The 13,609-nt window shown below is 42.4% G+C and overlaps 1 pseudogene; it reads left to right on the forward strand.

Moving 5' to 3' along the window:
• Nucleotides 1–29: 29 nt before the first annotated feature.
• LOC112069936 (cilia- and flagella-associated protein 52-like) lies at nt 30–11,865 on the forward strand (annotated as a pseudogene).
• Nucleotides 11,866–13,609: the final 1,744 nt, after the last annotated feature.

A 13,609-nucleotide genomic window follows, 5' to 3' on the forward strand; every position in this document is an offset into this window, starting at 1 on the left:
AAACAGGAGTTCCTCCATGGACACACCAACAACGTCTCCTGTGTCACTGTGTCCAAAAGCGGACGCTACATCGCTTCTGGACAGGTCACCTTCATGGGCTTCAAGGTAAACTAAAGACAGTGAAACTTTCTAGTATTAAGAGAGCAGTCATGTTTCGCCTCTTGATATCAGAGACAGACAGACAGACAGACAGACAGACAGACAGACAGACAGACAGACAGACAGACAGACAGACAGACAGACAGACAGACAGACGTACAGACAGACACAGTTGGATGGAGTCACAGAGGAAGAGGCTACAGATGAATGTTGAACGTAAGAAACAAATGAATGGCAGTAGATTACAGAGTTAATCTATGTTGTTGCAGGCTGATCTGATCATCTGGGATTATGAGAAGAGAGCGATCCACGCCAGACTACAGCTCCACAAAGCGAAGGTGGAGGGACTTGCCTTCTCCCCCAATGACAAGTACCTTGTCTCCCTGGGTGGACAGGATGATGGAAGGTACAAGGTAGTTTGATGTAGCAGCATTTTGTTCTAGTCCTGCTATAACACACCTTATCCTACTAATCAGCTGGTCCTCAGACCTTTGATTGGATGATTAGATTGGTTAGATCCAACAGGCTTTGGATGATTGTGTCACTTTAAAAACAACTTTCATGTTGGAAGAATTTCAACAGTCATTTGTAGGTTGTACTACAAAATGGCTGTAAATGTGAATGGTTTGTGTTTTCAGCATTGTGGTGTGGGACCTTGAGAGCAAAGAAGCGATCTGTGGGAGCCCGGCCTCTGCCCACAGTGCGGGCCACTGCCTCACCATCGACACACCAACCACAGCGACACCATCTTCATCTCCGCCGGCAAGTGAGTCACTTACAGAGACTCTGGGTTGCTGTTATAATATATTATTACTTTGTCAATCAGAACTGATCTTTATTGGACTTGAACACAACGCAGAATGATTAAATAAATACAGTTTATTATGAATACTTTCGAATTAACACAGTTGTAATATGTTGTTTCCCTGTAGTGGCACAATCCGTGTTTGGGAGCTAGACCTTCCAAATAGGAAGATCCGGCCTACGGAATGCCAGACAGGACATCTGAAGAGGATTGTCAAATGCATTGAGGTGAGCTAAACCATAGAAAGCAGACACAGCTCGAAGTAATAGTGGTACTGACTGAGTACCCACTGGGCACAGACGTCAATTCAACGTCTATTCCACGTTGGTTCAACGTAATTTCATTGAAATTATGTGGAAACAACTTTGATTCAACCGGTGAGTAAATTTCACAATGGTGCCAAATGCCCCCCAAAATGATTTTGTACGACCCGTTCTTAACCACTCAAAGTACGTTTTGAGACAAAGCAAAGGTAAACTATTCATCAATACTTGTCATGGTTTATTAATGAGACAATCTGTAAACACACAAGTTCAGGTTCCTGTTATTTTATTCACATGACAATTGTTGTCTGAGGTCAATTGATCTCTGAATTAAGATAAATAACAGATAAAGCAGCCTCTCAAAGTAGTACAGATGGAGACAGAAAGCTTATTTCTAAGGTGACCCCGTTGCATCACAGATCCCAGACGATGACCTTTTCTTTTACTGCGGAACCACCAGTGGTGACATCCTGAAGGTCAACCTGAAGACCCGCCTCCTCAACAGCTGTGGGCCACGAAAACAGACATTCAGCAAGGTGGGTTTATTCAGTGTCCTGAGTGACCTCCACGTGTTCATATCTCTGAGATCTTACTGTAGTTAACATTTGGTACAGCTGTCCCTCTTATCTTTTTGGCGCAGGGTGTGAACACACTGAAGGTGCTGAAGTCTGGAGACATCCTGGTGGGCAGTAAGTACTGCAGGTTGACAGACAAGATATCAAGTTGTCTATATCAAATCAAAATCAAATGAAAGTTTATTGGTTGCGTAAACAGATTAGCAGGTGTTGTAGCAGGTGCAGTGAAATGCTTATGTTACTGGCTCCAACAGTGTAGTAGAATGTCTCTCAAACACAATACACATACACAAATAATCAAAACAAGAAATCAAGAAATAACAATCCAGGTAGATATATTAGAGTGAGCATGTGTGAGAATTCAGAATATATGCTGAACAAAAATATAAAATGCAACAATTTCAACAATTTTACTGAGTTACAGTTCATATAAGGAAATCAGTCAATTGAAATAAATTCATTAGGCCCTAATCTATGGATTTCACATGACTGGGAATCAAGCAGATTGCAAGGGGGGCACTTTAACTGACTGTATCGGTCACGTCAGATTCCTGAGTAGACGGACAGAGGTCCGGCGGGACCACCCAGGCTTCCAGTTCAGTGTATATTAGTGTGTATCTGTTCAGTGTATATTAGTTTATATCTGTTCAGTGTATATTAGTGTATATCTTTTCAGTGTATATTAGACAAGCGAACAACATTCACGACCTTTTCATTGTCAATAAATCCATAGTGCTCATATTCTTGATGAAGAATGTTGGCAAGCTCACTTGTTTGAGACCACACAATTAACCAAATCTGCTAAATAGCACAGCTAATAACTCTATATAAAAATACTGTGATCAAATAAAAACAATACAATAAAAAAATGAGGAGAATAAATGATTAAAAAAATGTATGTTCATGATAATTTATACACACTTTCTACCTGGTATTAGTAGTTTAGATTCAGAATGGAGTATTTTTGTTGCATCCCATTCAAAACCTCCCGACCCACCAGTTGAGAACCACTAGTTTATATCGTCTATCTAAAACTGTCATGTTGCATCCATACTGTAGCTTAGCATATACATTAGAGTGGTTACATTTCTTCAGCCCCTCAGCTTCATGGCAAACCAAGAGGTGGGGCTGAGATTTTGTATACATTTCTTATTACAGAGTGGGCCTTTTAACGCTATGTGTAGAAGTACATAATGTACTCAATGTGGCATTCTGCCATTCATCATCTAACCCTCATAGAAAGGTTGAGTTGGAGGGGGGAGTGACGTCCATCGCTGTGAGAGGCGAGGGCCACCAGTTCTTTGCAGGAACGGAGGCGGCTCAGATCTACCGTTTTGGCAACACAGACTTCAAAGAGGAGCTGATCGCCACCAGTCACAACAGTGCAGTCCAAGACGTGGCCTTCCCTTTGTGAGTGACACCCTTCAAAATATAGGCACCCATTTAGAGACAAGATTACATACTGTACGTGATTCACTTTTTTCCCCCACAATGTTGTTTTATAGCACACATTCTATTTTCACTACTACCTGATTGCCATATGTCACCTCAAATATATAGCTGTCTTTACCTATCTCCACCTCAAACATAGTCTATGCTGTCAAGAGAGACTACCTCAAACAACATGCTTTCGTCTACCTTCATGCTTTGCCGTCATTGCCCATTTACTCCCACTAGAGGGCGACATGACCATGTTTAAAGCATAAACATGTATTATCGCCTATGGCTCTGGTACAAAGCAAATCCTGTTCCATAGACTAAAGTGCAGAATGACTGGCCACAAACTTATTCCAGGGATGTTTCTGATTCTCTCCCAGTGGCTCGTCGGAGCTGTTTGCCACGTGTTCCCAGGATGACATCAGAGTGTGACACGCTGAGACCTCCAAGGAGCTGATGCGGATCTCCGTCCCCAACATGACCTGCAACGCCCTGGACTTCATGATCGACGGACACAGCATCATCAGTGGTAGGCAGGAACCAATAGTAGTTCTGTATGCCAATGGGGTCATTTAAAAAATGAACACACACACAACTAAGTGCACACACACGCATACACACCTGCACATATACACACACACACACACACAAGCATACATAGACGCATAGACACACACACACGCACACACACACAGTATATGTGTGTGTTTGTGTGTGCAGTAGCCACAATGCTAGCAATAGTCACAACCCTGATGTGGCTAGCACTACACTAGGGAAGGATGGTATGTCATCAATGCAGCATATGGCATTGTCTTAAGTTATAACGATGATGGACCAGCGTCAATTATTATGGAGCACATTGGCCTGTAAGATAATGACTGTATTTTTAATGTGAGGGTGTGAATGTGCCTGATATTCCTTCTCATTGTTGGAGCCTTGATATGTTGAGTCATGATAATAATAAATGGTTTGATCCTCTACTGTACATTTTCATTCCAGCCATTTACAGTTAAGACACATGTCCAATATAAGGAACTAAGCCCACAATCTTCACAGTAGCCTGGGTGCCAGTCTGTTTGGGCCATCATGCCACTCCTTGCCACAGTGTTTGGCATGATAGCACACAGATCTGGACCCAGGCTATCATCACAACACATTATAGCACAATCTCAATATAGAAATACTTAGGAATGTCATGTATCGACAATTCCCATCTAATGTATTTTTCTTGTTCCAATTGTTTTACAGCCTGGAACGATGGGAAGATCCGTGTGTTTGCCCCAGAGACTGGCAGAGCCATGCTGGTCATCAAATGCCGCACGGCATGGGCGTGACTGCCATCGCTGGACCAGGGACTGCAAGAGGATCATTAGTGGAGGAGGAGAGGGACAGGTCAGATGAAAAGTCAATCTGGCATGGCACAGGACGAACCCTTTAGTCTATTTTAAATAGCGAGCATAGATTAAGAACTACCAGTATCAATTAACCACCACATGAATGTGACATTTGTACAAATATTTGAAAGCTCTTCCTTTGGGGGAAGACATCCTTCTCACAAAAAAAACTCACAAAAAACACGTATTATTACATACATATTTAGTGGTGTTCCCCAACAGCATCATTGTATTGAGTCTGTGCCAGTCTCTGGCCTGTTGCAGGTGCGTGTGTGGGAGATCCTGCTGGGCTGTCACCGGCTCATTGAGACCATGAAGGAGCACACAGCCACCGTCACCAGCATCAAGATCAAGAGCAACGACAAGGAGTGTGTCACCGCCAGCTCGGACGGGGCCTGCATCATCTGGGACTTGGTGTGAGTTCAATGCACATTCTCATGTACTGTATACACACACACACACTGTACACAACACACACACACATACTATACACCACACACATGCATGGATGTATGCATGCTCAAATCCTAAACACATGTAGATGTGCAAGCACACGCACACACCAGACAACACTGTACACACACACACACACACACACAACACACAACACACACACACACACACACACACACACACACACACACACCACACACACACAACACACACACACACACTTCTTTACCCCATACCTTAATCCTTTATCCCTCTCTGTCTGATTGATTCATTGGCTTCCCACTGTGAGGCTTTCAACACACATCATTACTACCACTACCATTACCATTACTACATTACATTACTACCACTACCATTAATACCACTACCATTACTACATTACCATTAATACACTCCTCCATTCATGTGTTTCCTGTATTCAACATTCATTTCAAGTCTCTTGCTCTCCTTCCCCCCCCCCCCCCTTCTCTCTCTCTCTCTCTCCCTGGTCCCCTCCCTGCTTCTCCTCTTCTTCCCCCTCCTCCTCTCTCCTCCTCCCGCTGCAGGCATTTTGTGAGGAATCAGATTGTCCTGGCCAACACTCTGTTCAGAAGTGTGTGTTACCACCCTGAGGAGTACCAGATCATCACCAGTGGCCACCGACAGAAAGGTTTGGAATTAGAAAAGACTCAGGTCCTCTTGGTGCCAAGCCTCACTGGCACAGCACACTGTAGCTAGCTGATGATTTCTCTGTGCAGCGTATGGTCCCAGTCACCAGTCATGGAAAGTTAGAGAAGGCTGTTCTTGTATTGAGGCATTCTTGTTAGCCTTATCTGCATGATGAGCTCTGTGAGAGAGGCTAGTATTGATGTGCTGTAGAAAGCCACGTCAAGCTTGTACACATGCCACGTCAGCTTGTGCGTGTTTGAAATGTTTCCCTACCTTCTTTACCAGTCATAATAAGCCACGATGTAGCAGTCATGCTGCCAGGTGTATTAACACCTCTTTAAGCCTTGATTACTATAATGAAATGGAGTTACATAAGGTGGATTGGAGGTTCACAACAGCCCCTCTTCAATATGCACCGTAATATCCACTCATCACAAGCTCTACCGACTAACTAAGGCCCGTATTGTTGGCTCAACACCACGCTGTGAGGTGAGGACAAGCTGTACTGATTAGCGAGCACTGTGAATGCGCTGAGACTGAAAAAAGAGAGACTGAGAAAATGAGGAGAGGAAAAAAGGAGAGCGACTAGAAAGAAAGTGCTCTGGCTCTCGCGTCTTCCTGCGGATGCGATGCCTGCTATGCCATCCAAGTGCCGTGTGCCAGATACACCATCTGCTCGCCCCAGGACACAGGCGCTCTGTCTGGGGTGGAGCAAGCAGTCACACACACAGATACACACGGGGGGGGGGAGAGAGAGAGAGAGAGAGAGAGAGAGAGAGAGAGAGAGGAGAGAGAGAGAGAGAGAGAAGAGGAGGGGAGGGAGGGGGGCCGGAAAGAGATGGGATGGATTCCCAGCTCCTTGGCTCAGAGTTCAGTTAGTGGTAGAGGGTCTTTGGGGACAGCTTCACACTCTCCAGTCTGTCGGATGGAAGGAGACAACAGAACAGACTACTGCTGGTGGTGGTTCTGTTGTGGGGTCATCCAGAAGCCTCTTGTGATGATGACCCAGCACTCCTATATGTTGGTTCCAGTTTTGGCTGATTGTGATGTAGGGCCATCAGGGTCTTGGGATTGAGCCTGTGGTATTTATTATTAGCTATTGTGGCATGTCAATTATCAGAAGCATGGTATATAGGCTTCTGTGGCCTTCCCATTGTCCAGCACTAATAGGACAATAAAGACCTTCTGAAGTATTCTGTTTAAAAGAGAGAGAGCTCTTGAACATCCCATTGTAACGGCAGCGATCGGACCAAGACGCAGCGTAGTTCGTGTTCAACATGTTTAATAAAAAGACGATAAACGTGAACACTATACAATACAAAATAACAAACGTGGCAAAACCGAAACAGTCCTACGTATCTGGTGCAGAGAACACAAAGACAGAAGACAACCACCCACAAAACTCCAACAGAAAACAAGCTACCTAAATATGGTTCCCAATCAGAGACAATGACAAACACCTGCCTCTGATTGAGAACCATATCAGGCCAAACAACAAACCCAACATAGAAACACAACACATAGATAACCCACCCAAATCACGCCCTGACCACACTAAAACACAGAAAATACAAAAGAACTATGGTCAGAACGTGACACCTATAACTTCTTTGTTTGACTAATGTCCTTGAGATGTTCAATTAAAAGAGGAGGATTATATTTTGTTGGTGAGAGATACTGTATGTGTAAATGGATTAGCATGGTCAAATACATGGCTGAGCGTAGCATCGGGATAAATGGAAGCCCACACAGTAGCTAAGAAGGCTTTATCGATATACAGCCCTTCATAAGTGGGTTACTGTCCTCAATGATGTATTGCCTCAACATATAGGTGGAATTACACAACACTACACACAACAGTGAAAATGTAGACTAATCTTGGCACAGCATGCATTCATGTTTTCAACATACTGGTATTGAAATTACACAACACATACTGTACCATAAGATTGCACAAAAGACTGGACATTTAATCTCAATTTGACACAGTGCTATAGCTTTCAATGCATTGTAATGGTTGTGTAGCTTTCAATGCATTGTAATGATTATAGGACCTATAACTGAAGCTATCCTGCTAGACAATTAGTATTTAAAGTTCAATGCAGCCATTTTTATCTCAATATCAAATCATTTCTGGGTAACAAGTACTTTACTGTGAATGTTTTACATTTAAATGGTCAAAAATCATACAAAATTGCTTCTTAGCAAAGAGCAATTTCTCAAGCAAGACTTTTGCTAGGACTGTCTGGGAGTGGTCTGAGTGAGTGGCCTAATTGGATGAGCCTAATGGGAGGGATATGTAACCTGAAAACTAGCTGTTATTGGCAGAGAGGTTTGAAATTCTCTTTGTTATTGGTCTATTAACTTACACCACCTGGCCAAAACTCCATCCCACCAAAACAGGCAGAAATGTCAAGCGGTCTTTTCAAACAGCTCTTACACTAAAAGGGCATTATTATAATTTTCACAATTTTACAGTATTATTCCAACCTCATAGTGTGTAAATATATATAAAACACAGAACAATCATGTTTTTGACTGCACTGGGCCTTTAAAGAAAGAACCATGTCATGTCATTTCAGCAAGCCATGACACCCACCATCTCAGACTGTTCTGAAATTGTTTCTGTAGTAAGAAACAGGTAAGATTAGCATTCCTGAAACATTATTTTTGCTGAAATTAAATGTTAAATCAGAGTAATTAAGCTAAATGAGTGCATCCAAATTGGCCATTTTAATTGATAGGATTCAGATAATATTCAATAAATATAGTACCCAACATCCGACCTAACCTCTTCTTACTAATGACAAAAATTAGGTATCCCAAAAAATAGTCAAAAGCCACCAACGGGCCCCACACACCCCATGCCAATCCCACCCCAACAACCAGTATACAGTATCAGTTCTCTGTTTGACAAGTAGAATGAAGCTGTGGCTTGGAATACTGCTTCTCCATACTGTAATGTATTCCCTGTGAATCTGGTGATGTTTTTTCCCAACTGTTCAGAGAAATGAATCATTGAAGTCACTTGCATTATTTACCATAAAGAAGTGTGAAAATACCATATTTTGACCACTAGATGCCGCTGTTCCTGCTATACTGCCACACTCTTTTGTCTATTTTGCTGGTCTCTTGTGTTTATGAAATAGATTTCCTTTGCAACTTTGGATAGAAAACCAATAGATTTGGCTCATTATGAAAATACATTGTGTGGTCATCCTCACAATTCAAGCCAGTCAATTCAGTGTGTCCTTCTCTCAGCAACCTAATGCTTCAACCTAACTCTCCTTGAATAGGAGAGTTAGGTTGCATTGAAGGCTAAAGCAATGCTAGCAGTAGCCACATGCTAGCCTTGGATGTAATTAATTTCTGGTGGATGTTGCCGTGGATGGCAGCCAGGTTCCACAGGAGAAGGGAGGGAACACAGATGGGTGAGGGTGACTCGGCCACTCTCACACAGGTGCTGGTCTCTAATAAGCTCTCCATGACACCAGGAGAGGGGAGAGAGGTCGTGACTAGAGAATCAAACTGGATTTGAACCCATTCACTATATGACACAACACAAGCTATACTGGAGAGAGGGAGTGTTGTGTCTGCTACTTGGCTAACTCCCCTCCCTCTCACTTTTTTGGCTGTGTCATATCTCACCTCATATGATAGCCAGTGATTTGATTAAGATTCAAATCATGTAAGCTAGTTGCTGCTGGTATTGAGAGGTTTTTCTTTCATTATGCTGACCAAAAATGTTATTTCATAAAGTGAATGAATGCATGCAAAGAACTTTGGATTTCTCCATTTAATTTCAATCATATTGAAAAAATATCATGTATGCATAAATTATGGTTGCCGGTCATTATGTTGACCATATGTTTTCACAATGAATGATGCATGTAAAGAACCTTGAGCCTTTCCATTTGAATTGAATTATACTGAAGAAAAGTCCTGACTGTTGTGTATTTCTCAATAATGTCTTACAAATGTGTTTTCCAGTCTGTAAGCTTTTCCATTGCATTTGAATTATATTGAGGTACAAAGGTATTTTTTACCATCCCACAGAAATGTGTCTCTTAAAGCACAGTGCTTTGAGCACTGTTTTTCATTTTTAAAACGATCAATACCTTGTTGTTTTTTTGCCATTTGTTTCTCTTCAATCCCATTATTACAAACTGTATTTGATACGTCTTTGTGAGATTACATTTCCTCAGTCCCATAATGCATTATGTTTGTGGTCTTACTAAGAGATGAAATCCAGTCCGAGAAGCTATTCTCATAAATGCTATTCTGAGCTCTCTCCCATGTAACATTACTTGTTTCATTGCATACAACTGGAGCTTTTTTCTGATAGGCCGACACCTTTCTGATGATTCCTCTGAACTGTTTTATTCAGATATTCTAGACATTTTCTCACTTCTGTGTGAGATTGCGTTGGTTATTGTAATATTCACTCTATAGCCTAAACATTGACTCGTTGATGAGTAGATTTTCAGTTAATAAAGCCCATTGTGCGTATAAAGAAATCAGTCATTTCCAGGTACAATCACTTTGGCCAGTTCCAATACTTAAAATCACAAATGGTTTAGTTATGTGCTGCCAGCCAGTTAAGCTGCCAGTTTCCTCTTCCTTGATACCTGAAGAAGCACTCACATGCTGCATTTTAATGATGAAATTCCTCTGTCCTCTCGTTTGCATCAGTTAGTTTGTAGTTGTAATTAGCTTTGTCATAAAAAGAACAAGAAAGGACCTCGCTTGTGTGTGTGGGGAGATTGTGGCGTTACTGTGCGGCTGTAAATAAACTTCAAAAAGCAATTGAGCCTTTGAGAGACGCAAGTCTTTGACAGCTGCAAACCCTCGGGACGATTAACTCTCATTTAGAGTCACAAACATGTTGTTTTACCTGTGGCGGGCGCACAAAAACTTGATAGACTCTCTCCGGCCTCATTTACATATAGTGGAATAATGAAGATGGATAATTCAGTGAGGCAGAATTACTATACTATGAACGAACAGAAGACATACAAGGAGTGGCGTTCATACTTACTATAAAACTGTGATGCATGGTCATTTTCATAATTTATTGTAATATAACATAGAATATGTCAAATCAACGAATCTGACAAGTTTTATATGTACAAGCTCTCTCATTCATATTCCATATACCTGAATGGCCTTCTTCTTTCCCAGATTGGTTACTGGGAGGTGTAGGCCGGCTCAGCCATCAGAGAACTGGAGGGCTCCCTGTCAGGAGCCATCAATGGCATGCACATCTCACAGGACGGACAGCACCTTGTCACTGGTACAGTACCCTGTACATTGGTTTTGTTGGCTGAGTTGAAGAGGTAGAGCATGAGTTGATTTGTGATCTCGTTTGGCGTGACATTGACATAGGAGTTTGGCGTGACATTGACATAGGAGTTGACACAGCTCCCAACAGATCTAGGACTAGTCTACTGTTGACTACCATCGATCAACAGCAGCACATGGCCTGTCCATTAATTATCCCTGTATCGACTCTCGATAGCTTGGGACTATCGTGAAGAGCACTTGGTTGAACGTGACTTCAGCATGCGGTTGGATCAATTTTCGAAGGCTTTTCCGTAGAAATAAACATGGTATATGTGTCTCTGCTTGCCCACTTCAGGTGGAGACGAGAAGCTGGTGAAAGTGTGGGACTACTCAGAGGGCGAGGTGACCCACGTAGGCGTCGGCCACACCGGCAGCATCACCAGCGTCAAGATCTCCTCCAACAACAGGAGCATGGTGAGCACCAGTGTCGATGGGGCCGTGCTCCGGTGGAAGTACCCCCACCGCTCCTCTCCCTAGAGCGCCTTCCGGAGGCCAGGAGAACAGAGAGTCAAAAAACCCATGACCCTATGGCCTTTGACCCACACACCCTATAAACTTTTTACTTTTGACCTTGACCCTGCCCAGTCCCAATACACACCTGTCCTCACACCAAACAACTCTGAAGAACTCATGAACACTGAACATCCCCTTAACTCATGAACATCCCCTTAGTGCTATCATAGAGCAAATGTTTCATTCATTCATGAAAATAAATGGATATAATTTTGATTGTGCGATATTGACTGAAGTATGCATTACTAGCTACATTTTGCTTGTTGAGGGAAATTGCATAGTTATAGTGTGGTATTCGCCATACTCTAATAATGTACTGTATCAACAAACTTGGCAGACACACATGTTCTAATATGCATGGAATTAACCTAATAAATTGATTTAGGGACTCTTAATCTCATCAATGCAAAGTTGAATATTGTAGTCACAGAACATTATAAAGATACTCATCTGCTCATCATAGCCTTGAATAGCATTCTCTCTGATCTTCTAAGGGAAGAACAGAAGGGATTGTGTCATCCCCTTTTTCCCATTAATACGCAGTGAATGTAAAAAGGCAGGCTACACAGTACATTAAATGCATATTTCATACAGATATGACTGTCTTATATGCGTGTCGTGTGGTAAAGAAGAGAAAGAGAGCCGACGAGGCCCAGATTCACAGGCACTTTAGCACACCGCTGCTGTCAGCTAATCTATCACTAGAGATTCCCCAGAGACTTCGGTGAAGAAGTGTGCGCGCGCGCGCTCGGGTGTGTGTGTGTGTGTGTGTGTGTGTGTGTGACCAGCGAGCCTCTTGGAATGCTTCCATCTTCCCACACTCATTCCCCTCTAGATTGCTCAGAAGCTCAAAACTCAATAATTAATAGCTACCCCACTAGTCCGCTACCCACAAAAAGAGAGCAAACCTGCAGTGCGCTATGGACGGACCAAGTCAACAAAACATAACCTACACCCCTAGCTCTGTAAAATAGGGCATCCCATCCAACTGCCCATGCACGCACGCACACTGAATACTCAGGAGGCCATGCTATAAGATAAGAGTAATGTATAGCCCTATAGGGTAAGAGTTTGAGTTTCTGACTCATCGCAGAAGTTTGGAACCGGGGGCTGCAGAGTGCAGACTCCTCAGAAATACAAGGTTTCCGTTTACACTGCAATAATACGTGAGATTATAAAAATATTGGAAGAGAAATATGAATATTATACATCTGCTTGAGTAAATCAGCACATCTGGCTCACTAAATCCAATCTATGGTCTTGGCGAGCTGTGAAATTAAAACCGGAATTTATTGAGAATATTAGCAGTGTATTGCTCTTTGCGGTACAAAACATGCACTACCAAGTAGCATTAAAACCATTTATTCTCTGTGTCTTCCCATCGTTGATTCATCCACGTGTGTGTGTCTCCAGATTGCAGTGAGGCAGGGGGATGTGCCAGCCTGACAATTATTTTTAGGACATTTGTTTGATAGTCATGATGAATAATCAAATCAAAGTTGATTGGCCGTGTACACATATTTGCAGACGTTATCGCAGGTGAAGATTAATGCTTATGTTTCTAGCTCCAACAGTGCAGTAATATCTCCAACAGTACAGTAATATCTCCTAACAGTGCAGTAATATCTCCTAACAGTGCAGTAATATCTCCTAACAGTGCAGTAAAATCTCCAACAGTGCAGTAAAATCTCCTTACAGTACAGTAATATCTCCTAACAGTGCAGTAATATCTCCTAACAGTGCAGTAATATCTCCAACAGTGCAGTAAAATCTCCAACAGTGCAGTAAAATCTCCTTACAGTGCAGAAATATCTCCTAACTGTAACGGCTTTCGTTGGTGGAAGGAGAGGAGGACCAAAATGCAGCGTGGTACGTATCCATAATAACTTTCAAACTTTTAAAACGGAAAACAACTACCCACAACCCATAGTGGGAAAACAGGCTACCTAAGTATGATTCTCAATCAGAGACAACGATCGACACCTGCCTCTGATTGAGAACCATACTAGGCCAAACACATAGAAATATAACGTATAGAACAAAACATAGAAAAACAACATAGAATGCCCACCCCAACTC

Source organism: Salvelinus sp. IW2-2015, unplaced genomic scaffold (assembly GCF_002910315.2).
Source record: "Salvelinus sp. IW2-2015 unplaced genomic scaffold, ASM291031v2 Un_scaffold1159, whole genome shotgun sequence".
Taxonomy (NCBI): domain Eukaryota; kingdom Metazoa; phylum Chordata; class Actinopteri; order Salmoniformes; family Salmonidae; genus Salvelinus; species Salvelinus sp. IW2-2015.